At 38.8% G+C, this 24,331-nt stretch overlaps 1 protein-coding gene and 1 long non-coding RNA gene across 11 annotated transcripts in view; one reads left to right on the forward strand and one right to left on the reverse strand.

The window, feature by feature from the left end:
• MEIS2 (Meis homeobox 2) overlaps positions 1-24,331 on the reverse strand; it is a 200,552-nt gene that overhangs the window by 59,583 nt on the left and 116,638 nt on the right. The window lies entirely within an intron of this gene.
• LOC138413996 (uncharacterized) overlaps positions 1-24,331 on the forward strand; it is a 93,322-nt gene that overhangs the window by 5,205 nt on the left and 63,786 nt on the right. Inside the window, exon 2 of one of the 4 annotated variants that reach the window (XR_011246365.1) lies at positions 7,699-7,838. The exons of the other annotated variants lie outside the window; for them this stretch is intronic. This is a non-coding gene — a long non-coding RNA (uncharacterized lncRNA). The remainder of the gene's footprint in view (positions 1-7,698; positions 7,839-24,331) is intronic. 4 annotated transcript variants of the gene reach the window in all.

Genomic DNA, 24,331 nt, shown 5'->3' on the forward strand with positions numbered 1-24,331 from the left:
TTTCCTAATCACAGCTTTTTAATCATGTGGGGGGGGGAAAAATGTGGGCAGAGACAAGAATCCAAAAACCTGCTTGTGCAGCCCCGTTCCTGCCACACTGTGGAGGCCAGTAGCACAGAGCACGGCAGCATTGCAGGTATTCAGTTTCTTCCATCAGTCAGGGACGCACAGCACTTTGGCGATGGGTCAGAAATTTGGTTGGCTACAATCACTTCAGTTACACTAAGGGAACGACTTGCGGGCCCATTTTACTTTACTTCTTGGAAAACCTCTGCGCAGCCTTTCTCCTATATTATCTTTGTGAGATGGCTCAATATAATCATTATTTCCTAGTTAATCTAAGATTATTGATAGTCAGTTTGGAAAGTAAGATCGTCCATAATCACAACTATTCTTCGAAGCCATGGCTACCACTTCAGTTACAGCAGAGTTTACTGACAGTTGTTTATGTTGACTCCTTTAAGGGACAGTGGAAGATTCTTTCATTTTCACTGGTTGCTGCTCTGGGTTAAGAGGGTCGCACAAAGTGACCACCCATCACAAGGAATCAATTATGTGCAATACAGAAATTTTACATTTTACCCTAAAGTGTGGGCAATAAGAGAATGAAGCCATAGGTTTCGGTGTTTTTTAATTCTTTACTTCCCGTCACAACTCACCAACATTTATAACAAACCATCCTCCCATCAGCAAACCACTTTCCTCTCTCATTCTGAAATCAAAGATTGTTACTGTAGAATTGTACATTTACTTTGAGACACTGTACTGGCATGTACATAATTATAAAACATGTCTGTTAAATAGGTCTCTGCTCTAAATTCACTGGTTTTCTTAAACAGAAAAGTAAACTTTTATAAAGCATGTCAAAGTCATTCCTAAACGAGAAAGCCTTTAGTAATAAATATTTCCCATCAACGTTATTAAAGGCTGACATTAGGAACAACAAAGTATTCCATTCAGAGCTTTCTAATCGTTCCAGTGTTTGAGAGAGTGAATGTTTTTCAATCATCTAAGATTTTATTCTTCAGGTATTTCATCTTCTATAATAGCATACATTATCCAAAACGTGTGCAATTACTTATTAGCAAACCCAAATGCCATTAGGTTAAACAAAACCCCCTGTATTGCAAAAGGGGTTAACTAGATTTGTATTAATATAGAAGCCAGGCTTTTAATATTCTGCAAATGTTAACAAAGAAAGATGATAATGTTGAGTTAATATGGGTTAAGCATAAAATGAAAATAAATTTTTCTGATTGCGAGGTGTTGACATTTTTTTGGCTAGGGCCTCCAGCCTGTTCCTGAAAGCTGTGTAATTACAGAAGGCTTTTCCCCTCCTTCCCCCTCCTGCTTCGAGCCTACCCACATTAGTAATGACCCCTTCACTGCTTCAAAAACCACTAATGGTCTTCAGCATGGGCAAGAAAAATGAACAGGATAAATTGGAATCCACAGTCAGTAATTTGCATCCTATGAGGCTGCTTTGGCCACTCACACTCATTCCTGGCCATCAATCGTTGCCTGTCAGGTGCTGCACTCTGCCACCATGACAAATACTCCTCCTAACACTCTGATTCGTCCAAACAATGTAATTGTCCTCTATTCTCCTTTTGGTAATGGAGATAATGAATGACTGCACAAACAAGAAGGACTGCTTATCACAGATGCTGGGGTGGCTTCAAACTGGAAAAGGCCTAGGGTACAAATTTTAATTGACTGAAAACACTGGTTGGAGGGAAAATGACCAAAAAGATCCCCAAATCCTTCTTGTTGTGGTATTTTCCTGACAAATTCAAGGGAGGAGCACCCTTTGACTTTTTATTCCTCTAAGACGTTGAAAGCCTAGGTTTCTAGGTGATGTGCCCAATGGAAATCAATTCTGCAAATAACAAAAATGAAAATAAAGACTCATCACGACGATGTATAGATCTGCATTGGTAATGTCATCCAGTATGCTGTTTCTTCATGCAGTGGGTTTTTTTTTTTTTTTTTGGTGTGCTCAGTCTTGTTCACTATTATGATGCATTTGCCCAAGACAGTTCCGACAAAATGTGGGTTGTGGTGTGTGTGTGTGTGAGGGAGACAGGCAGAGACACATACAACCATATACACACACACACACACACAGAAGGTTTACATGAAATAGAGGTTTAGGATGTTAAGCTAGTAGAAGACTAGAAAGGGGAAGTTAGTGTAGAGTCAATTCCTTCAAGCAGGACCGTACATTCAGAATGAGTAACAAGAATTCTTCCCAGTGTTTTATTAGAAATTAAGTCAAATGACCACAAAATTACATAAACAGTGCATTTTATCTTGGGAATCCCTGAACTGTACTTTCACCATGAAAGCAGTTGCAAATTCCATCCACAATCATTAAAATAATTGGGACCTTACCAAAATTCACCTTGCGCAGATGGCTTTTTTTTTTTTTAATTAATAGGGAAGACCATAATAACTTTCACTTATTTAAATAACGTTCTGTGGTTTTTGAACATTCATGATTCTATGCCCCTTTTATACAGGGAGTGGACTGTTTATCTGAAAGTGTTCTGGCAGTCGGCCACTGTATTTCTAAAATTAAAAAAGGAATGGAAAACAATCAGCTTTCAGAGGAATTGGAACCATGGCAATGTGTTTTGGATTAATTTACAAATATATGTATATATTTAAGGCCAAACTGTGGAACTAGAGAATTTCTACTACATGATCTATCATAGGCATTCTTCTACTTTATTAGAACAGACATCATATTGAAATAATAAACATGGGAAGCCTTCACTTCTTCTTTGATGTATATTGCTAAATGTCTGACTGGCTCAAATTTAAAATAAACTTTGGTATGTTTGCACTTGAAAACTGGAAGTAGACCACAAGCAATAATTTGTTGTCAGTTTCTATATGCTTGGACTGAGGCTATAGTTTAGTCTGTTCACTGATGGGGGCCAACCCACCCTGGTCCAGCGGCTCAGAGGTGGCTCAACTTACTCATAAGAACACACATTGTAACATAATAGCGATGATGATGATTCCCTTCATCAAGAAAGAACTGGCATAGGTCAAAGTTTTTCACATCCCCAAATAATTTAAAGCCACTGTTGAAGAGAAGTGAATCACAAATATCCTCTTACTTTGAGTATCAACTGACAACTGTTCAAAAAGTTAGTAAGACACGTATGGCTCATGACTCAACGTAGACAGAAAATATTTTTTTAATTGCCTTTTTTCTAAAGACTCATTCGAAAGTGAGATATTACCTGTATTCCAGATACTGACCTTAGACTCTTTTTTTTTTTTTTTCTCATCCCTTTGGGGTTAAACTGGTTTATCAAGTACATGCAAACAGATCTACAGTATTCTTAGAATGTATCAGTGAAACAGTTTTTAGGTGAAATCACTTAATGATAATTTTCTTTTGTGGTTAATCCCTCTTCATTTTTGTCCAAACTGGAACCAATTTATCATAATCTTTATTCCACGTTGAAAGGATTTATACTGATGTTTTAGAATACTTCAAGTGATATTTCTAATCATCTCATGAATTAGAAGTACACAGTAAATGAAAAAGGTAGTTTTTGCAAGGCTAAAAAATTGGAAACAACCTATCTGTCAAATGGATCATAGTTAAATAAAATGGGAGATTCTCATGAAAAGGTTTTCCCCACATATTGTTGCATGAAAAAAGTAAACTGTAGAACAACATGTATTACCAATTTTTGTAAAATAGATAAACAGCTAAATAAATAAATTAATTAAATGCACACATATCTATGCTTGTCATGCAAGGAAAACATCTGGAAAAACACACCCCGTGCTCTGTACAACTTCATGTTGTATAGGGCATGGGGTGCAGGCTTTTACTTTCTGTTTATATACTCCTAGGTTGTCTGCATGTTTACTGCTGCAAACAATTTTTTTAAATCCAATATTAATTTTAAAGTAATATTAATTTATTATAATTATAATTAATTTATACACTCCATATTTTTTTAAAAACATAGCAATTTAACTTTTTATACAATTAGATATTCTCTTCTGTTATGGTAACTTTTTCACTGGATACTTTTAAAAGCAGGACACCTTGAGAATTAGTTCTTAAGGTTACTTTCCTACCCTATGAGTTTGACTCACTGGTCTATAAAGTTTACTAGATGAGGGCTTCTGTGGTGGCTCAGTGGTTGAGAGTACGCCTGCTAATGCAGGGGACACGGGTTCGTGCCCCGGTCCGGGAGAATCCCACGTGCCGTGGAGTGGCTGGGCCCGTAAGCCATGGCCGCTGAGCCTGCGCATCCGGAGCCTGTGCTCCGCAATGGGAGAGGCCACAGCAGTGAGAGTCCCACGTACACCAAAAAAAAAAAAAAAAGGTTACTAGATGAACTCTTGAAAGAACAATGTGCAATTTGTCAAATTTCTTCTGTAATGATGTAATATAGCCTTTGAGACAAATGATCAAGTAACTTGTTGGGCAGGTTCTTAGTTTCAGCAAATACTTGGAACTTGGTCATCATAATCACCACTTCCTTTTCCTCAATCCACCCCTAAGATACGACTTATTTTATAGAGTTAATTCAGGTGACCTTGAGTTTGATGATGCCACTTGTAGATGAAACCCTCTAAGCAATTTCTCTAATATGGACAATGAAACAGCATTGGGTAAATATCACTTATTGCTCTGGGACCAGGCTTATTGAACTGGTACAAATAGATGGTGCTAAAGGCCTAACCCTTGAAAAAAATCAATGCATTTTCATAGAATGTCAAACTTATTCAGTGGCCATTAATTTAACACCTTTTCTTATGTAAACAGAAATTCTGACGCCATGATTAGAATGTATACTGCAAATGAAATGTGAAAATAAAATTGGAAACAAGATATTTGCTTCCCACTAAATTCACATAGTGAGGGCTTCCCTGGTGGCGCAGTGGTTAAGAATCTGCCTGCCAAGGCAGGGGACACGGGTTCGATCCCTGGTCCGGGAAGATCCCACATGCGGCGGAGCAACTAAGCCCGTGCGCCACAGCTACTGAGCCTGCACTCTAAAGCCCGCGAGCCCCAACTACTGAAGCCTGCGTGCGTAGAGCCCGTGCTCCGCAACAAGAGAAGCCACCTTGATGAGAAACCCGCACACTGCAACTTAGAGCAGTCTCCGCTCGCCGCAGCTAGAGAAAGCCCGAGTGCAGCAACAAAGACCCAACGCAGCCAAAAATAACTAAATAAAATAAATGCATTTATAAAAAAAAAAAATCACATAGTGATTTACTTGGTATTTATAATTTTTAGCCCTTCATTGTCCTGTCTTATTTTCACACCTTGTCTTTATTAAGTATAACTTTCTTAGAGTAAAGCCTTAGGTTTTTAAAATTTTTTTATTTCTCCCCCCACTCTGTCTCAGTGTCTTTAAAGATCTGTAGAGGGCTTCCCTGGTGGCGCAGTGGTTGAGAGTCCGCCTGCCGATGCAGGGGACACGGGTTCGAGCCCCGGTCCGGGAAGATCCCACATGCCGCGTTGCAGCTGGGCCCATGAGCCATGGCCGCTGAGCCTGTGCGTCTGGAGCCTGTGCTCCGCAACAGGAGAGGCCGCAACAGTGAGAGGCCTGCGTACCGCAAAAAAAAAAAAAAAAAAAAAGATCTGTAGAAAGAGTGAAAAAAAATAGACGTTAAGTTCTCATTCAAGCTTTGTCAGTAGTTCTGCCACCTTGAACAAGACTGTGCCTGGGACTTAGTCTCTGTAATAGTAAAATGAGGTTAACAAAGCTATATGTGGTTTATAAAATATCTATGGAGATTATAATAATAAAGTTTGTGATGGTTAGTTCTGAACCTCACTGACTCTCTCACTCCCTCTCTCCCCCCCCACACACACATACACACACACACACCCTCTCCTCTCAAGTTGTCTGAGCTTCTAATCACTACCTCAGGATGCAGGAGCAACCGGCAACCCTTTGCTCTTCCACTGCCAAGCTAACGTCGGGTTTCTACAGAAGCACTTCTACATGAAACATGATGCATCTCCTGCTTTGTGTTACTATTTGTAAATCTGCATTTTCTGGGTGTCTTATCCTTGTCCTAGTTCTTGAGATCAGAACCACAAAATATTAGAGCTAAAAAAGTCTTTAAACAGAACCCTGTCTTGCGACCTAATTTATGTAGATGAAGAAACCAAGACGCAATGGCTTAATTAACACTCCAGGTCATAGAAACAGGCAGTGGTAAGGCTGGGATAACCACCCGCTCTACTGATATTTAGTGGAGGACTTTCCCATTCTAACATTAAAGTTTTTTACTGAAGTACCTTTTCCCTTTTCTTTTGGTAAATGTCCCTTGATTTTTTTTTTTTTTTTTTTTTGGCGGTACGCGGGCCTCTCACTGTTGTGGCCTCTCCCGTTGCGGAGCACAGGCTCCGGACGCGCAGGCCCAGCGGCCATGGCTCACGGGCCCAGCCGCTCCGCGGCACGTGGATCCTCCCAAACCGGGGCACGAACCCGTGTCCCCTGCATCGGCAGGCGGACTCTCAACCACTGCGCCACCAGGGAAGCCCAGAAGTACCTTGATTTTACTTCAGGGATGTACTCAGGGCTTAGCCAATCAACATAGTTAATCATTCTGGCTGCTCTGAAGATGGAACCCAAGTTAGGTTAATGGGAGTCAGTAGGACTGTCAGTCAAAGGCGTTCTCTTTTCACTGGGGTTACTAAGTCAGTAGAATTTGTGCCTGGAGTTGTTGATGGCCATTATTGCCACCAAATGGACAGAGCCTGATTGAGAATGAAGCCCACACAGACAAAAGCAGAGCCAGTAGCTATAAAGAACAGACTTGTGCACATTTCTGCCCTTGGATCCAGCTTTATCTAAATCCAGCCGCCCTTTACCTTTCAGCTACTTGAGCCAATTTATTAGTGCTGACTAATACATATGGCACAATTTAGATTATCAGAAAATTTCTCAGTTTACTCCATATTCCCCTCCAGCTTAAAATGATCATTGATTTTTCTTAAAAAAAGAGAAGGATGGTGAGGAAACGGAGGGAGGCAGGGTGGGGGGAAGAAGAAGAGGCAAACCATTTTGCTTTAATCTAGATTCTGATCAAACATGGCAAAAATCTTGAGGATTTGGGATTTTTTAAAAAGTTGATCAGAGTTGTGATCCTAATAGATTAAAAAATCACCTAACTTGGAAGATAGAGATTTAAGCATGCAATGTATATGGAACTGTGAAAATTTTATATCTTTTTTCTAATTCGAAACCCAAAGTATAAGGTAGACTTTTTATAATGACCATAGGGAGAGTAAATTTCAGTGTGCTTCTCTGTGTCAAGTTGAAACTCTTAAGGGGGATGCATATAAATTTGCTCATCAAAATACCTGAGAAACACACTTAGACGCAAAAACCGTACAGAAACCCAAGGCTGTGATCATGAAAAAATGACACAAGAACCGTTGCAATCGTCTGGCTAATTTAGCATTATTTGATTTAAGTAAAATTCCCAGCTGCTGAAGGAGTGCGTATTTCAAATGTGTGATCACAACATTCCCTTCCATTTCCATGATGCTGGTTTGTCCATCGTGGTCAGTCCAACACTGGGTCCAGCAGAAAATCCTCACTAGCCTGGACTAGTCACCTTCCTCCAAAATTCCTCCTCTCTTGTGTTTTTATTCACTCCACATTATCTTTTATGTATATATGTGTCCTTGTGTTATAGCCCTCGCTGCACTGCAATTCATTTGAGGACAGAGTTCAAGCCTTTAACCTTGAACCCTCTACAGCAGGGGTCCTCAACCCCCGGGCCGCGGACTGGTACTGGACCAGCACCCTGTTAGGAACTGGGTCACACAACAGGAGGTGAGTGGGGAACAAGCGAGCAAAGCTTCATCTGCCGCTCCCAGTGGCTCGCATTACTGCCTGAACCATCGCCCCCATTGCTCGCATTACCGCCTGAACTATCCCACAGCCTCCGCCTGCCTGCCCCCTTCCACCGCGGTGGAAAAACTGTCTTCCACCAAACAGGTCCCTGGTGCCAAAAAGGTTGGGGACTGCTGCTCTACAGCACTTAGAATGTTTCCTACAGAGTAGGTACTCAGTACATACTTGTTTGTGAATACATTATTTCTGAAATTGACACTGTTTTCCATCAGGAAGGACTGACAGTGCCACATATATGATGCATAAAAACCCAGATAAATATGGGGAGATTCAGAGCGTCATTTGACTGTTTTACTGACACAGTATTTGGATATTTGAAAACATCTACTGAATTTTTCACTTTTCATCCAGATGTTTGGTGTCATGGAAACCCAGATTCTAGATTTAAATTAGCTGGGTTTTTTTAATGCCAGATGTATATTTGGGAGGCAGAAAATGTGGCTATTTCAGGAGATTCATTTCCATTTGAGTTCACGTGGAAGTAAACAGATTACATGATAATAATCACATCTTTTAAAATTCAGAAAATGTTGGAGAGATTTTAATAATAGTCAGATCCTAAGAGATTAACATGTTTGGTTGATATTTAGAGCCACGGTAGGAAGGCCTCATTAAAAAGAGCAAAGAGAAAAGCACACGCTCCTTTGTAGATAAGCTGAAGGAATACTGAATGAGCCTAATGGATTATCATACAGAGATTTTAAGAACAGTTATTAAATTATTATTATCAAGATATAGATAAAACGGAAAAATGGAGAAGGAATTTTTCATGAAACCAAGGTTAATGACTGAAAGGAAAAAAGCGTCTTAGGACTAAGAAGAAACACTTTGTGCATCTGCAAAGGGAAATGTTACATCTACCTACTGCAATGGTACAAAGGGAATTCATACCGGCAGGAGTGATACAATTAAAAGACGGTCAGAAACCATCAACACTCATTTGACTTCTAAACTTCCAAAGAGACATAAAAAATATATTAGAAAAACACATTTGCAGATAGGAGTCAGAATTTTAAGTGCAATGAATGTAATTATTTTCCCATTGACTGAGATTTTAAAGCTGAGCAGTCTTATTTTGAAAATAACAGCAATATATTCCTAAGGCTAGAGAAAGATAATTTTTATTTAACATTTGTTAGGACGCTCCCATGAGCTGCTTGGCCATGCGTGTTATGCTGCCTACATGGCTAATGGGTAATCTTACCAAATGAGCCAAAGGCCACAAATAAGGCCTTGACTCATTTAACAATCATTTCACATTTCCACACTATGACCAAATTAATATTTTATGGGGCTACTCAGTTCTACAGCCAGGCCACTTTTCCAAAAAATTGAAGTTTGTGCTTATTTATTTTATGGACCATTTGTTGCAATAGATTTTTCAAAACAGGTTTAGGCTATTTAGATTTTTCAGTGTACTGCAAAAGCAAAACTTACAGACTCAGAGTTTTAGACCTAGAAAGGACATCAGAAGTCATGTAACACAAACTTTCTCATTTTATGTCTAATAAAACTAAGGCTGGGCTTCCCTGGTGGCGCAGTGGTTGAGAGTCTGCTTGCCAATGCAGGCGACACGGGTTCGTGCCCCGGTCCGGGAAGATCCCACATGCCGCGGAGCGGCTGGGCCCGTGAGCCATGGCCGCTGGGCCTGCGCGTCCAGAGCCTGTGCTCCGCAACGGGAGAGGCCACAACAGTGAGAGGCCTGCGTACCGCAAACAAACAAACAGAAAACAAAAACAAACACACAAACAAAAAAAAATCTAAGGCTGACTGAAACAAAGTGGCTTGCCCCAAACTTTGTTGGCCTCCTCCTTTTTAAAAGATGTCCCTGACTTCCCCAGAAAGAACAAGTTTCACACTCATATAATCTCGAAGAATATTTCTTACGGAACATGTTATTTCTACCTAGGAATTATGGATACCAGTAGGCAGATTTTATCCTGTAAGTTACTTACTATCCATATCCTATATATTCCTATGTCACCCTATATTTCTTCATTTGCCACACTGCATTGCAAATACTTGCTTATTTGTCAATCTCGCCTATTGGACTCTGCTCCTTGAGAGCAGGGACTGGCTATCCATATTTTACTTCCAGAATCTAGTTCACTGCCTAGCATGCGAAAGGTATCAGTTAGTGCATGTTGAATTAATCAAGTTTGCGAATGGAAATAAGTGAAATGTTTGCATCCGAAAAATACTATTCTGAAACGAGAGAAAGGGAAGTCGGTTGAGGTGAAAACTAGATACCAAATGAGAAGGGAAATTTAAGGAAGGAGACACTTAACAAGGCAGATAATACCAACCTCTCTCCCACACTGAATATGAAATAGTGAAAATCAGCTCTTATTTAAAACAAGAGTATAACTTTATATATGTAGAGAACCAAGTGGAAATTGGCAAATTCAGATGGTAACACTAAGAAGCTGTGGAAAGGAAGTGTATGGGACTTTTAATTAACATTTAATTACTCCTTGTCAAAAAGGCTAAGCAGTTGCTTTAAAGTTATATAATGTCCAGACAATTGACATACTTGTATCTAGTCTTATGACAACAACCCTACTGAACAGGTCCAGACACAGTGGCATAAAGGACTGAATTAGAAGGAAATAAGTTTAGCTATTAATACATTACATTTCTTTAATAACCTGAAAAACGTCTGGATAGAAAATTGTGGGGTATCGGTGCTTTGTGTCCGCCTAGAGGGGTGGGATAGGGAGAGTGGGAGGGAGACACAAGAGGGAGGAGATATGGGGATATATGTATATGCATAGCTGATTCACTTTGTCATACAGGAGAAATTAACACACCATTGTAAAGCAATTATACTCCAATAAAGAGGCTAAAAAAATTGTGCGGTAAATATTAAAGAATTATTAAACAAGTTTACAAGAAATAATAAACAATTCCAGTATGTTCAGTCCAATTTCATCTGCATGGACCATGCTATAAATAATTTTGTCTGATTCCCTTAACAATGCACTGAAAGTCTAACTTGACAAGGGAAAGCTATCATGGATTTAAAGAGGAAGGAGTTGTTTAAAGAAACAGGGTTATCTCTTTTTCAAAAAGTTATTATCTCTAGAGTAAGCAGTGGAAATGTTGTGGATATTATCTTCTTTGCTCATCTCAGAGTACAGGATAAGAGAATGGGGTTAATGATAAGCTAAAAAGTCATAAAAATAAGAAGAAAGTAGCTGTAAACTAATGACTTCTTGTGATGCATAGCAGTGGTTAAAAAGAAAACTTTAGTAGTGACTGACCATTTCTTGCACCATATTGTAGAGAAGGTTTTAATCAGAGTGGCTATGATGAAACAGAGCTCCTTAATGAGTTAATTCTTTCATTTTACAGTTCACCAAGATACAAACTCTAAGGTGTAAAACACTAGCATTAGGAAATTGGTTCAGAGGTTCCGAACTGGCTTCTTTTCCTAACATATACAGAGCTTCTTTTTGCATATAAATGAGCATGAGATACAACTCTATACTTAGAGATATACTCTAAAAAAGGGGAAGTGGGCTAAAAAAAATACTTGACTTTTAAAAATTATAGCTCCATATTCTCTAAATGTTTCGGAATTTATCTGACTTTTAAAAGTGTGGGAGAAAGATCATTATGTCTGTCCAGAAATTATGAAAAAGTAAGCCGAAGATATTACCCAAGTGTTTACCTTAGTTAATCATGGTACTAGTAAATAAAGCAACCAATTGGTACCCTAATAAGAACACTCCTAACTGAGCCATCCAAAAAGGTCAGTTAGCAGTATTTATTTTGGAATTCCCCACACTTTTATCTTATCAAGTTGTTTTTCCTTCCCTTTTTTAGAGTGCCTGTTTAGTGAAAGCTAACTAATCCATCAAGATGGAGACAGAACAAGATACCGCCACAGCATTTATCTATCTTTGTACATATACTGTCCCCGTTCCTATTTTACCTAAGCTTTAGAACATGCAAATACTTTAAATAAAGAGTGTTTCTAAGTGGATGGAAAAAATCGATTTGTGAGTTTCTAATTTGTATTTAGAGCAAATCAACTCATCAGTAAGTAGAAGTCCTTCAAAATGTCTTTTGAACATACTTATGAGTATGTCTCTTCTGGTAATTAAGTACATAAGATCATAAACTATCTAATCCATGTAATAAGCAAACAAAATGAAAAAAATGTATGTCCATAAAAATATGCCTTTATGACTCTGAATATCTATTGACTAGACATTTACTCATTCAAGGTAAAAGTGATTAAATATTGAAATACCAAATCATTTGATAGTATTTAACCTTTTACCATGATAATTAAATGCTATGCTAAGTAAATCCGAATAAGTTAAAAATATGTGCACTAAGAGAAAATACAAACACAGAAATTAAAAGTGTCATGAAAAAACAATAAGAATATATGCCAATATATGTTAGGAGCTTGCTTAAATATTAGTAGGTGGCTATTTTCTTTCTAATTTGCACAGGAAATCAGAAAATATTAAGAAAAAGCTCCTCTTAGCTTGGGTAGCTAAGCTGACCTCGCAGAAAGTATCTGCATCTGCTTATCAACTTGGATAAAAGAAAGAGAAATAATGGGGAAATACTAAAAGTATGAATATTTGAAATTATTTTACTGGCCAATTTTTTCCAATCCATTAAGTGATAAGATTTTACAGAAAACAATAGCTACTTCTTTTTTTTTTTGCGGTACGCGGGCCTCTCACTGTTGTGGCCTCTCCTGTTGCGGAGCACAGGCTCCGGACGCGCAGGCTCAGCGGCCATGGCTCACGGGCCCAGCCGTTCCGCGGCACGTGGGATCTTCCTGGACCGGGGCACGAACCCGTGTCCCCTGCCTCGGCAGGCGGACTCTCAACCACTGCGCCACCAGGGAAGCCCAAATAGCTACTTTTACTCCTCCTGCTTTGTATATTAGAAATTGGTAGTGTGTTTTTTCATTCTTAGAACAAATAATTCTAGTTTTTTGCACGAAAACATTTCTTACAAGGATATAATAAGCCCTGAAAATGGTGTCTCCACAAAAATTGGAGTTTAAAAAACGGACCTTTAACGCAGCTGAATTCAACTGGTATGGACCACTATGGCCGGCATCTGCTCTGATTAGTTGAACATCCATTCTGATTGTTGGTGCTTGTTAAATAGTTTGGATATTACCCGTGGCTTTTCTTCATGATGGACAGAGCCCTCTAACACTTCTGATACCTGCTTGGTATGTTGTATCTTTAGCAGATGAATTTAAATTTGACCCATGTTCTGCCATAATACAAACAGCATTAATATTTCACAGTAAGGTGAGTTGACCAATTGACCATAGGGAATGAAATAAGGTAGTTTGAAGTCTGAAGGCACCTTGAATACTCAGGTGTAACTGACTGAATCATATACATTATTTAAATATTTAAATAATTTAAATACTCTGATTGGAGTAATTGGAAATATACCCTCATGCAACATAAGCTGAGTGGGTTTAGTTCTCTAAGGAGTTAGCAAAACACTTAAGGATTGCCACATGGCAAGAAATAAACCACAAATGGCCTTTAGATTCTAGTGGAAAATCATGAAGTAAATCCAAGGTATTATTCTATGTACATTCCATGCAAGTATTGACTGTGCTTTATCTAAATAAGGACATTTTCTTAGGCCAGATAAGACAGAGTAGTTTTTAGCAAGAGGTAAATAGGAGGAGTCAAAAATTATCTCAAAGAATTAAAAAATGTCAATAAAAATCACCATCAACTCATGACTCTGATCCTCCATATACGATCGTGACTTGGATTTGATCTGAATATTGGAGGAAAGTAGACTGACAAACTCTCCTCCTTTGCATAGTCCCAGCTGACAACCAGTATCTAACAATCAGACTTGACGATCAGTTTCTAACCTGGCAGAAACTAAAGAAAAGACTTGTTCAATACAGGTGTTAGAACATCTAAAATTTTTATACAGTGAAGGAACTACAGAAAGGGAGGAAATTCAGAAGGAAATGTATAAACCCCTACTTTAAAGGTTTTCATCTTTTTTCTAAACTAACCAGCCAATTTTGAAATGGCCTGGGAATATACTAGTATAAGGAATGAATAAACCTGTGTACATTTTTATCATAGTGATAGTTGTACAATTCTACAAACATTGATGGATAGATGCCAGGTCCTGGGCTAAAAATTTAACAAGCCAGGGGTCTGGAGCAATGAAAGAACTGCTAGAAATTGAGATGGGTATTTTCACATTTGACTGGTTATGTTCTCTTTTCTTCAAACTCCTAAACACATTCTCCCTTTTATTTTAAGTGACTGGAATGCTAAAGATGTTATAGAACCTAGAACCATTCTCTGGAGACATTCCTTTTCTTTAACTCCTTGGACATTTGGGAATACAGTTCATAATAAGTATAAATATTGTAAGCTGGATTACTAAAGGAGCTTGCTATTTGCTAAAGTGAATTCTTTCATAAGATAATGTTCTTGCAAAGCAATTAATACCCCCAGTGGACTAATGCTCTTCTATTTTTTTTAATGAACAAATTTAGATGTTTACAAGACATGCCAAATGAAACATTCTGATGGATTTATTAATAAGCGCTTGGATTTTCACTTGTGCTTTTCTCACAGCTGTATACCCAGCTTCTAGAAAAGTGCTTGGGAGAGCAGTACAAGCTCAATAAATATTTGGTAAATGGGTAAATAAAGGAATAATTTTCAGTGCTTGGCCTGAGACTGAAGTATGGAGTGTCTCATTTCAAGTGCACAAGGGAAGCAGGAGAGATATCAGCGTTTAGGCTTTTACCTTCTCACATTCATAGTTAGAACCACCTAGTTGGGAGGAGGCTAATGGCAAGGGGATGGGAAGTTTCTGCACGTTACAGATTTAAAAGCATACTCTCTGTCGATTTATTTACACTACTGAAAATCTGAACTGTTGTTTTTTTTTTCCCCACAAGGAATTATATATTTCTAGGCCCATATTGACTAAGATCTAGGGGGAAAAACCTATAGAAAGCCCCACAGAGCTTACAACAATTGTCTAGGCAGAAGTATATGGCTGTCACACTGAGGCAGTAACACTTTCCATGATTTAAACCCTCGTGGATAAACATTTGAATTTAAAGTGTAGATACATTTGGGAAACACTCAACCAACTCAGGAAACACATGTGCTATGGAGCCATCAGGTCATACTTCAGGTGGAGCCCTGGGAAATTTTTTGGAAAATACTGGTAGAAATAGAGTGGAAGAAGAGAGAGAGAGTGCATAAATCCATTAGCGATTGCATTTATAGTTCTTTCCATCTGTCATTTTCAAAGCATTTTTCTAATATTAGCTGCTGAAGTTCTAAGTGCACATGGCTCACATCCATTGTCTCATCTCACTTGGTAAAGGTAAAGAATGGAATGCAGGAAGCATAAGTGACTTACCACTTGTCTGTGATCCAGGCATAATTAAATGCAAAGACTTAAGCCTTGAGTTCTCAAGGTCTTTCCCTATGCTGAAAATCTATGAGGCCAACTATTTCCTAGGAATATTTTTTTTGCCTTTCAACAAAACCTTCATTCTTACTCTCTATGTAGATTAGAGAGAAAGCTTACAGTGTGAAAATACTGCTGAAGCTACCCATTATAACAATCTATTATATTGAAGCCTTGACTGTACCAACTCAAGGCAAGAAAGGCCAACTTACAGAATCATGTGACATTGGCAAGATTTGACTAATTGTGTGAGGCCTACAGTTGCCATCAAAACCATGCAACACAATGGATTTCTAAGATATTTGTTTCGGTTTTACCTAAGCAAAACGATTTTGTAGTTTAATTAAACTCATACCTCTCTGTTTCTCCAGAATCTAAGTGACATTTTAGAGTCTGCTTATGACCAAGACAAATAAATGGTCTAAATCATTTAACAAAATTGCCTGAAGAAATTAATAGCCATAATTTAGGAAGTTGTATGGGAATCCTAAAGAGTTACACCATTAGGTCAGTTATTTTAAACTTTAAAATAGATATGTGCCTCTCACTAGAACACAAGCTCCTTGAGGACTGGGAATTTGAAAGAAGCAATTAGAAAAATTTCATTGAGTGAACTCTGTCCCTACCTAGGCTACACTTGCACTTGAGTTAAGAGAGTTGGAAGTCTGGAAGCGCCTCATGGCTAATGCCTGCAACACACCGTGATAATGACCAAGAGACTAATCATTCAAGTGAGAAAAAGGTTTGGCAAATCCAAGGAAAAAGGAGCTCACAGTTATTCGTGCAGTGAAATTACAAGAAAAAAAAAAAAAAAAAACAACTTATAAAGAAATGCAGGCCATATCTCATGAGGGGAAGAAGAAACTAAAAAATTTAAGAGACAAAGCCAGTCTATACAAATTAGAATAATATATGCACACATCTCTAGAGAAACTCTATTCTATCACAATTAATGCAGAGACTGCAATCAAGCCAGGCTAATTTCAATAGATTCCAAGTTTTGAACAGTTCCTAGACTATCCAAGTGGGAATTTGGCCAGGACGCTGGGGTTAATAATTCATTTTGAGAGAGGCTAATTCTTTGGGAAGCAGCCCACTCTGCAGGAGGAAACATTTGGCCCATGTGAGCAAATCTGCTCTTCAAGATCACCCTCTATTAGCTCCACAAGACACTTTTTTGGAGGGGGGTTGGGAGTCAGTTTACTTTCTCATGCGTATAGAAATATTTATCATGTTTTTAATAATATATTTATTAATGTCAGAGAAATGATTCAAACATATACATGAAATGTTTGTATTCTTAAAGAATAATTTTTACACCAACTTTCAGTTACCACGATCAGAGTGTAGGGTCATCAGGAAAAGCACTGTGGCAAAATATACAGTCTCTGGAATCAGACAGTCCTGGTTTTAATCTTGGCCTCAAGGATTAGTAACTGTGAAACTTTGAAGAGGCTACCAAACCACCCTAGGACTCAGGCTCATCACTCATAAAATAGAAATATTAACAGTGCCTACCTCAGAGGGGTCTCATGAGGCTTAAATAAGTCACTTATTAATTGAACAAACAGTTAATTCAGTGCCAGGAACTGTTACATGCACTGGGAATACAGTCATAAGCAAAAGAGACAAATTTGTGACCTCATGGAACTTATATTCTGATAGGGAACATAGGCAATAAACAAAAACTAGAATTTGCCTGGAGGTGATAAGTTTTATTAAAAAAAATCTTCATTGAGGTTATTTCTATACTGAGGTAGAAAGTGACTGGGAAAATTGATCTTTTATACTGGGTGGTCAGGGAGAGCATTCTGAGAAGGTGACATCTGAGCAGACATTTGCGGAAGTCAGCGTCAGCTAGGAGGCGGAAAGAGCAGAGCAGGAGGCCAGGGTCCTACAGCACAGAGAGGGGCAGAGTGGAAGGATGGGGCTGGAAGAGCAGCCAGTGTAGACCATCCCAGGTCTTGCAGGTAATCTTAAAGGACTGAAGTACTAACATGTTGTCTGGCACATAATAATTAAGCACATAAATAGTAGCTATTTATTTATTCATATTGGGTAAATAGAGTCACAAATCAGAACCCCTCATCGTTTCCATTGCTCTGCCATGTTGCTGGAGATTTCCACATCAGTCCTGTTAACAAAGCTAACTGATACCTTTCACATTTTAAATGCTCATGGATATCACCAGTGGTTCCAAATATAAATGTTCTCTCGGGTGTGTAGTTATTCAACATTGTATTTGCCTGTTAACTGGTCTTAAAAGTGAGGGGTTAACAGCAGGTGCAAAAAGAATCTTCAACTGGGGCATGTGTAGTGGGAGATAAGTTAGTACAGTATCCTTTGTGCTTTCCCCAGGAACAGCAGAAATTGGGTGTTACTTCATACTTAGCTGATCTGGAAGAAAATCTTCCACTGGTTTTCATGTGTCTTAAATCTGACTACAATTCAATACAAATCACCACCGGCACCCATGCAAGATATAGCATGAGTCATTCATACTCCTCCCAAATCTTGCATGGCTCCATGTCACCAATAAAACAGATTTTTGGCCTGTAGTGAACGGCCTTTCACGATCTGGCCTCAACCCATCTTTCCAAACTTATATCCCATTATTCTACAGAACACATGTAAAGTCCTAACCAAACCACACTGGCCTCTTTGCTCATTTTATTCCTATACTGCTGCCATCAAAACGCTTCCCATATTGTAGATATTTCAAATGGTCACCATTATTTTGGGCTTTCTTCCCATTTTATACGCACAGAAGTCTATGCTTCCCAGCCCCTCTGCACCTCTCTTTTCCATGAATTGGGCAGGACCATGTGACTAGTCCTAGACAAATGACTGTGATTGAGGGGACATGCGCTATTTTGGAGCTGACGAATTCACTTGCTGATGTGAACTCCCCAGGCCCTCTCTCTTGCTGCTGTAATCAAGGGGCTACTTGTTGGGAGGTGCCAGAAGATGGAAGGACCTTACAGGCTAAACTTGCATATGGAGGACGGCTGCTTCAGAGAGTATAATGAATGCATTGCTGACCTTGTGTGCCCAAGAAATAAATTTTTATTATGTTAAGCCACTGAGATTTTGATGATATTTGTCAAAGCAGCATAACATAGCCTATTCTGATTGATATGCCATTCTTTAAGATCTTCTTTGATCACCACTTTGAAGTGATTCTTACCCTCTTTTCCTAAAAAATCATATGGATAAATTTTTATTTTTTAGATACTGATCAATAACTGCTTTGTAGGAAGAATTAGCTCTATTGAAAAGGATCTTTGATGAGCTTGGGGGCTGGGAAGTGGGGGTTGAAATGAATTTTCCAAGCCTAGAGTCTAGTGGCAGCCAAGCTTCTTGTCAAAGCCGGGAGCTACTACGTCGAATAAAGGGCTGACAAGCTGTGTTGAGAGCTGCCTAGGAGAAGAGATGGAGAAATGAGTAAGGTTAAAAGGAAATACCTGGGGATGAGATGAGTATAAAGGGAATTTTTCAAGTGACATGTGTGCTGTGTGCTGTGACACCTCCCCATGACACTACAACTCTTCAGTAAAACTAGAGAATTGAAAAAAATCCTTATATGGTTGGGTTTCTTGAGGAAGCTGATGAAGTAGCTGAATTTGGCATCACGTTTGTATAGATTTAAAACAGATTCACTTGTGTGGTCAAATCAATCAGCTGATATCTGAGTCACACTTCATTATATTCCTCAAGTAGGACAGATCTTGTACTACTTTGCGTTACAGATACTGGAGGGCCTTGACTTCCCAAAAAGGGAGTGAGGTCTTCAGTGAAAGAAACCGTACTTCACACGTCTCTGCACATGCTTAATTCATAACTTTACAGTAAAGGATCCCAGTCAAAACGTACTGATTGAATAGATGACTGCTACAGATCAAAACCAGTCCTCTTCACCTTGTTTTCTCATCCTGAAATGTAAACTGGCCATGACGTACTCTTTTATTTTATTTTACTTTTTTGCTAGAGGCAGTTCAAGAATATTCTATGATATTTCTGTCATTTTAATTTGTAAGTGGTAGCACATAATTTAGGGCCTCATCAGCACAACCTTGCTAGTTAGACATTGTTGTATTTCTTCTCTCAGTCTGCACTCTTAACTGCATTTAATTATCTGAATTTTCTCAGTAGGAAGAGAAAGAACTTCCACAAAGGGTGAGAATTGGGAGGAAATGTAGATAAAAATGAATTTCACTATCTCACTTCCAGCTTATCTTCTCTGTCATCAACAGTGAAGTCCTGTTTTTGTCTCTTCAGAAAACCACATGACATTTGAGAATCTTCTCCTTTGCTGCACACATTTCAGAACCATCTGGAACACCTTCCTTCCTTCCTTCTCTCCACCTCCCTGATCATCCATCCTTTTCTTCAAATACGAAAGTGTTTTTTCCTTATCTGGCTTGCTTTTCCTATGTTTCTGGGCTCTTCCATTTTATCTTAATTCTTTGGTTATTTGCAGGTAGCATTTATATGAAGACAAACTTACACATACAGGATAGTTTGTAGTAAGTAATACTTTGAGATAAATCCTCTGTGGTACACGTTGAAAATTAAGAATCGACTTCTCTGACTTCTAATTTCAAATATTAATGAGAAGTAAAAGAGGCAAAGATAAGCAGGCCAGTACACATCAGTACATGAAGAAGCACTAATATAACACCGATAACTAATAACAACACCTGTACCGCTATTTCAAAATTAGCATGTTTGTGCTCTCAGTCAGGAAGCCTTGTGTCTGCACAAGAATTAATAAATTAAACTCATACCTATAGACTTTGAAGACCTTTTCATAATGAAAAAAGGGTAAACTAAAGCTTCTTATGACATAATACTTGAGAAGAAGATTTGTCTTTTTTGGCCTATTTTTGCCAAAAAAAAATGTATAGATAAAAGGAAATGATACACAGCCCTATTCTTCAAATATTTCTTTTACTTGTCACAGCTGATAAATTTTAGACTGTTGACACAGACTCTATAATAGTAATCTATATATGTACCCAGTCAGGTTTACAAAGAATGGGTTCCTGGTTAAAACCTTTGAATGTAATATAGTTTTGTTTCAAACTAAAAACATTTAAGTGTGTTTCTCTCTCTCTCTCTCTCTCTCTCTCTCTCTCTCTCTCTCACACACACACACACACACACACACACACACACTCCCACTCCCACTCCCACTGCAGTAAATTAGCGATCTCACAATTTGACAAATCTGGATTTCAACACTGCCCGCTGCTATACAAGTTAGAGGAAGTGTCCACATTACTGTCCCCAACATAGCACAAGGAAAGTGATTCCTCACCCAGACAAGGGGCTCCTGACACTTGTCTTTATTGCCCCATCATAAATTCATAAAGGGATGTCTGCTGTAACCAGTTGGCAAGTTCACTGCATAAACATCAACACCAATTTAAAGACTTGTGTACACATCGTAAACTAGAGAATCTTTATACAAAGAAATCAGATAAATCAAACATGAGCTGAGGCTTAGGGTAAAGCAATTAAAACTTTAAGTTAAGGTGGCTGCAGGGGTGCATGGTATCACATTAGAACAGATAATAGAAAATGTGTTAACGCAACTACACTATGTGTAATTAAATTAATTAGTAACATTAAATGTGTTTACGGTAGCATCACATCAACAGATAAATAGATAAGAAACATTTAAAAGTTGTAATTTTCCCGTTTTATGTTCTATCTAAAGAATAAGCAAACAAACAAACAAACAAAACACAAAAACCCTCAAACTTCCAAGGAAGTTGATAAAAATAAAACAGGGAGGGGATGTGAAGTTGATTTACTTCCCTCTGGCTAGTAATGGAAAAAAGGAATAGTCATAATATGAAAACCTGTTTGGCCATGTTTCATTTCCTATAGCCTATTGAAATATTTTGGTGCCAACCCATTTAATTCTAATACCTTGAAGGCTGGCATAAAGTACCTCTAAGGTACGTTGTTTTCTGAGCAAGTATTTGCAGTCAATCCCTAACAAACGCATAAGCATCACCTGGTAATACAAATTTTAAAATATTTAAAACATCCAAGGAGAGTTTTGCTGAACAAAAATTAGATTGTCTATATGCCAAAGCTTCTCATCGGCTGAAAGCTGGAAGCTAAATTTGGCCATAAGAAACTGGCTTGGAACTGCAGAAGTTCTGGGGCCAAATTCAGCCCTGTAGTACTTGTATGCCTTGTTACACAAGAAAAAAAATAGGTCTGTTCCAGTGATAGCAAGACTGCCATTTATTCATCTCAAAAGCAATAAGATCTTAGAACAAAACCTCTGTAACACAAAATGCTTTTAAGTTCTCCCGGAGGGGAACACAATATACACAATTTATGTAAAAAGAAAAGGAATGAAAGCTAAGTATTCCAGTTAAGGGTCAGAAATCAATATTTCTTTAACAGCCTAAGCAACATGCATTACTCTTAATACAAATACTTAGGAGACTTTACATTCTCCATAAAGGGGAATTTTCACATAATTGGGGTTGAAAGTGGCAAAATATGCCCTCCCAACTTAGTTTCTATGGCTGAAAAATAAAAAAAGAATATATATGCACAGCATTTCACTGATGTTATCATCCTTGGTTAAAGCTTCTTACCTAAATGTCCTCAGTGTGAAGCAACAGGTAACTATAATACATTTTAATACATCTCAATGTAATGTGATAACGACCTTGCAGTATCAATATGAGGACCACGCAGAAACAGGAAAAAAATCTGAACATAAAACTAATTGTACGGGGATAATAAGGATGTGGCCTTTGCTTTTAGATGGATGTTTCTGGTGATGTTCCATTATGTTGTCAATAAAAGGGTTTTAAAAAGAAAAACTTCAGTTCAGTGGCACAAAGTTATGATAAGATGAAGTAGGTAGATCATGGACCTTAAGAAACAAAGTATAACTAAAAGGACTGAGTTTTAAAAAAAGATATACCCTAACTAGTTTTTGAGCATTAACTGTGGCCCTCTTCCAATATGTTCTCTGTACTGGAGGCAGAATGATCACTGCAAAGGACTGATCTGATCTTGTCACTCTTCTCCTTGACAGGCTTCAAGGGCTTCCCGTTGCTTCCGGGCTAAAGATCAAAATGTTTACCATGGCCTTCAAGGCACCAGATGATCTTGGCAGAAGCCTCCAGAGTCACCTTGTGCTATGGTCCAACTGCCATCTCCCCTCCATCCACACTGCCTTTTCATTACCACAACTCTGCAACTCTTACTCCTGCCACAGGACCTTTGCACCTGCTGTTGCTGGCTTCTTTCCTTGCAACTGATCACCCACCCCCCAAGGCCTGAATTTTCTTGCTTCAGAACTCAAGTTAATTGATGCTGACCTTTCCGATCAGGTCAATTCCCTCTTAATATATACCCTCAAAGCTCCGTAGGTTTCTCCTTTTGGGCACTTACCCTTGCTGTCCTTTTACCAGTCTATAAACACCACAAGGGCAGCATAGCTGTATCTATGTTTGTATTCACCACTATTTTATTCACCATTCAGTGCCTAGCATGGAGGGTGGTTCATAAAGGAAGTACTTGATAAATGAATGTGGATTGAATGAGTGAATGAATGAGTGTCAAGGTAGATTTAAGGTTCCTAAAAAAGCCCATAAGAGCAACCTGAAGTCACTTCTAAGCAGCTTGAAATTAAGTAATAATTCAGAGGCTATATATCAGTACCGGCATGGCTCAATGGATAGGACTGAATGATTCAATTGTGGTTGGTGAGGCCCAGATGAAGAAGTGGGGAAGGATTATCAAATAGCACTTCTGCTACTCACAGGATCCTTAAAAAAATGGAACAGGATCACATTTGTTAGATCTTTTGCTTGTGCATGGCTGTTTTCCTTAGCCAAGCTGACTCAGAAGTTAAACCTCTTAGAAGAAAAGTTATCCACTTACTGGGCTTTTAAATAAAGAAGCATATTAATTTTTCTCCCCATTTGGAATAAGTAACGAAATAGTGGTCATCCACAAAGAATCTCTAACGTTTCTCTCCATCTGTATGTACTTTTTTGATAAGAACTATTTTTAAAAGTTCATTTATTAGCCTTGTGACTTTTAAAAGTTTTTATTCTTCCTGTTCTTTCCTTCTTTCAATGATGTGTTGCCATATGGTCCTAAGGAGTCCTAGGGACATTACTAACCACCACCATCTCTCTGGGTTTCCAAACAACCTTAATATTTTTAGGGTTTAAGATTCAAGTTTGGGATTCCCTGGTGGAGCAGTGGTTGAGGGTCCGCCTGCCAATGCAGGGGACGCGGGTTCGTGCCCCGGTCCGGGAAGATCCCACATGCCGCGGAGCGGCTGGGCCCGTGAGCCATGGCCGCTGGGCCTGCGCGTCCGGAGCCTGTGCTCCGCAACGGGAGAGGCCACAGCAGTGAGAGGCCCGCGTAACGCAAAAAAAAAAAAAAAAAAAGATTTAAGTTTATAAGAAACTCTCTTTTTTTCTAAAACAGAATTTAGAGGACTCAATTGTAGATGATTCATAGAGCTACTTGTTTTCTCTGTATAAAAGCAATGAAGAATTCCCTGACTCCTGACTTTGAAACCAATTTCCGTTATCCACAAATCTGTTGAAACTGACTCTCTTGCTTAGCACCAAGAAAAGATTTCTTTGTATAAGCTAAGAACTATCTTTTTTCGGGCCTCTCACTGTTGTGGCCTCTCCTGTTGCGGAGCACAGGCTCCGGACGCGCAGGCCCAGCGGCCATGGCTCACAGGTCGAGCTGCTCCGCGGCATGTGGGATCCTCCCGGACCGGGGCATGAACGCATGTCGCTTGCATCGGCAGGCGGACTCCCAACCGCGGCGCCACCTGGGAAGTCCTAAAAGCTATCTTTTAAATCAGTTAAGTACCTTCTAGAATTAGTTTGTATTTGCATGTGTGCCTTGTACTTGCCAATAAACACCAACAGAGCTGTAGGAAA

Source organism: Delphinus delphis, chromosome 2 (genome assembly GCF_949987515.2).
Source record: "Delphinus delphis chromosome 2, mDelDel1.2, whole genome shotgun sequence".
In the NCBI taxonomy this organism is placed as follows: domain Eukaryota; kingdom Metazoa; phylum Chordata; class Mammalia; order Artiodactyla; family Delphinidae; genus Delphinus; species Delphinus delphis.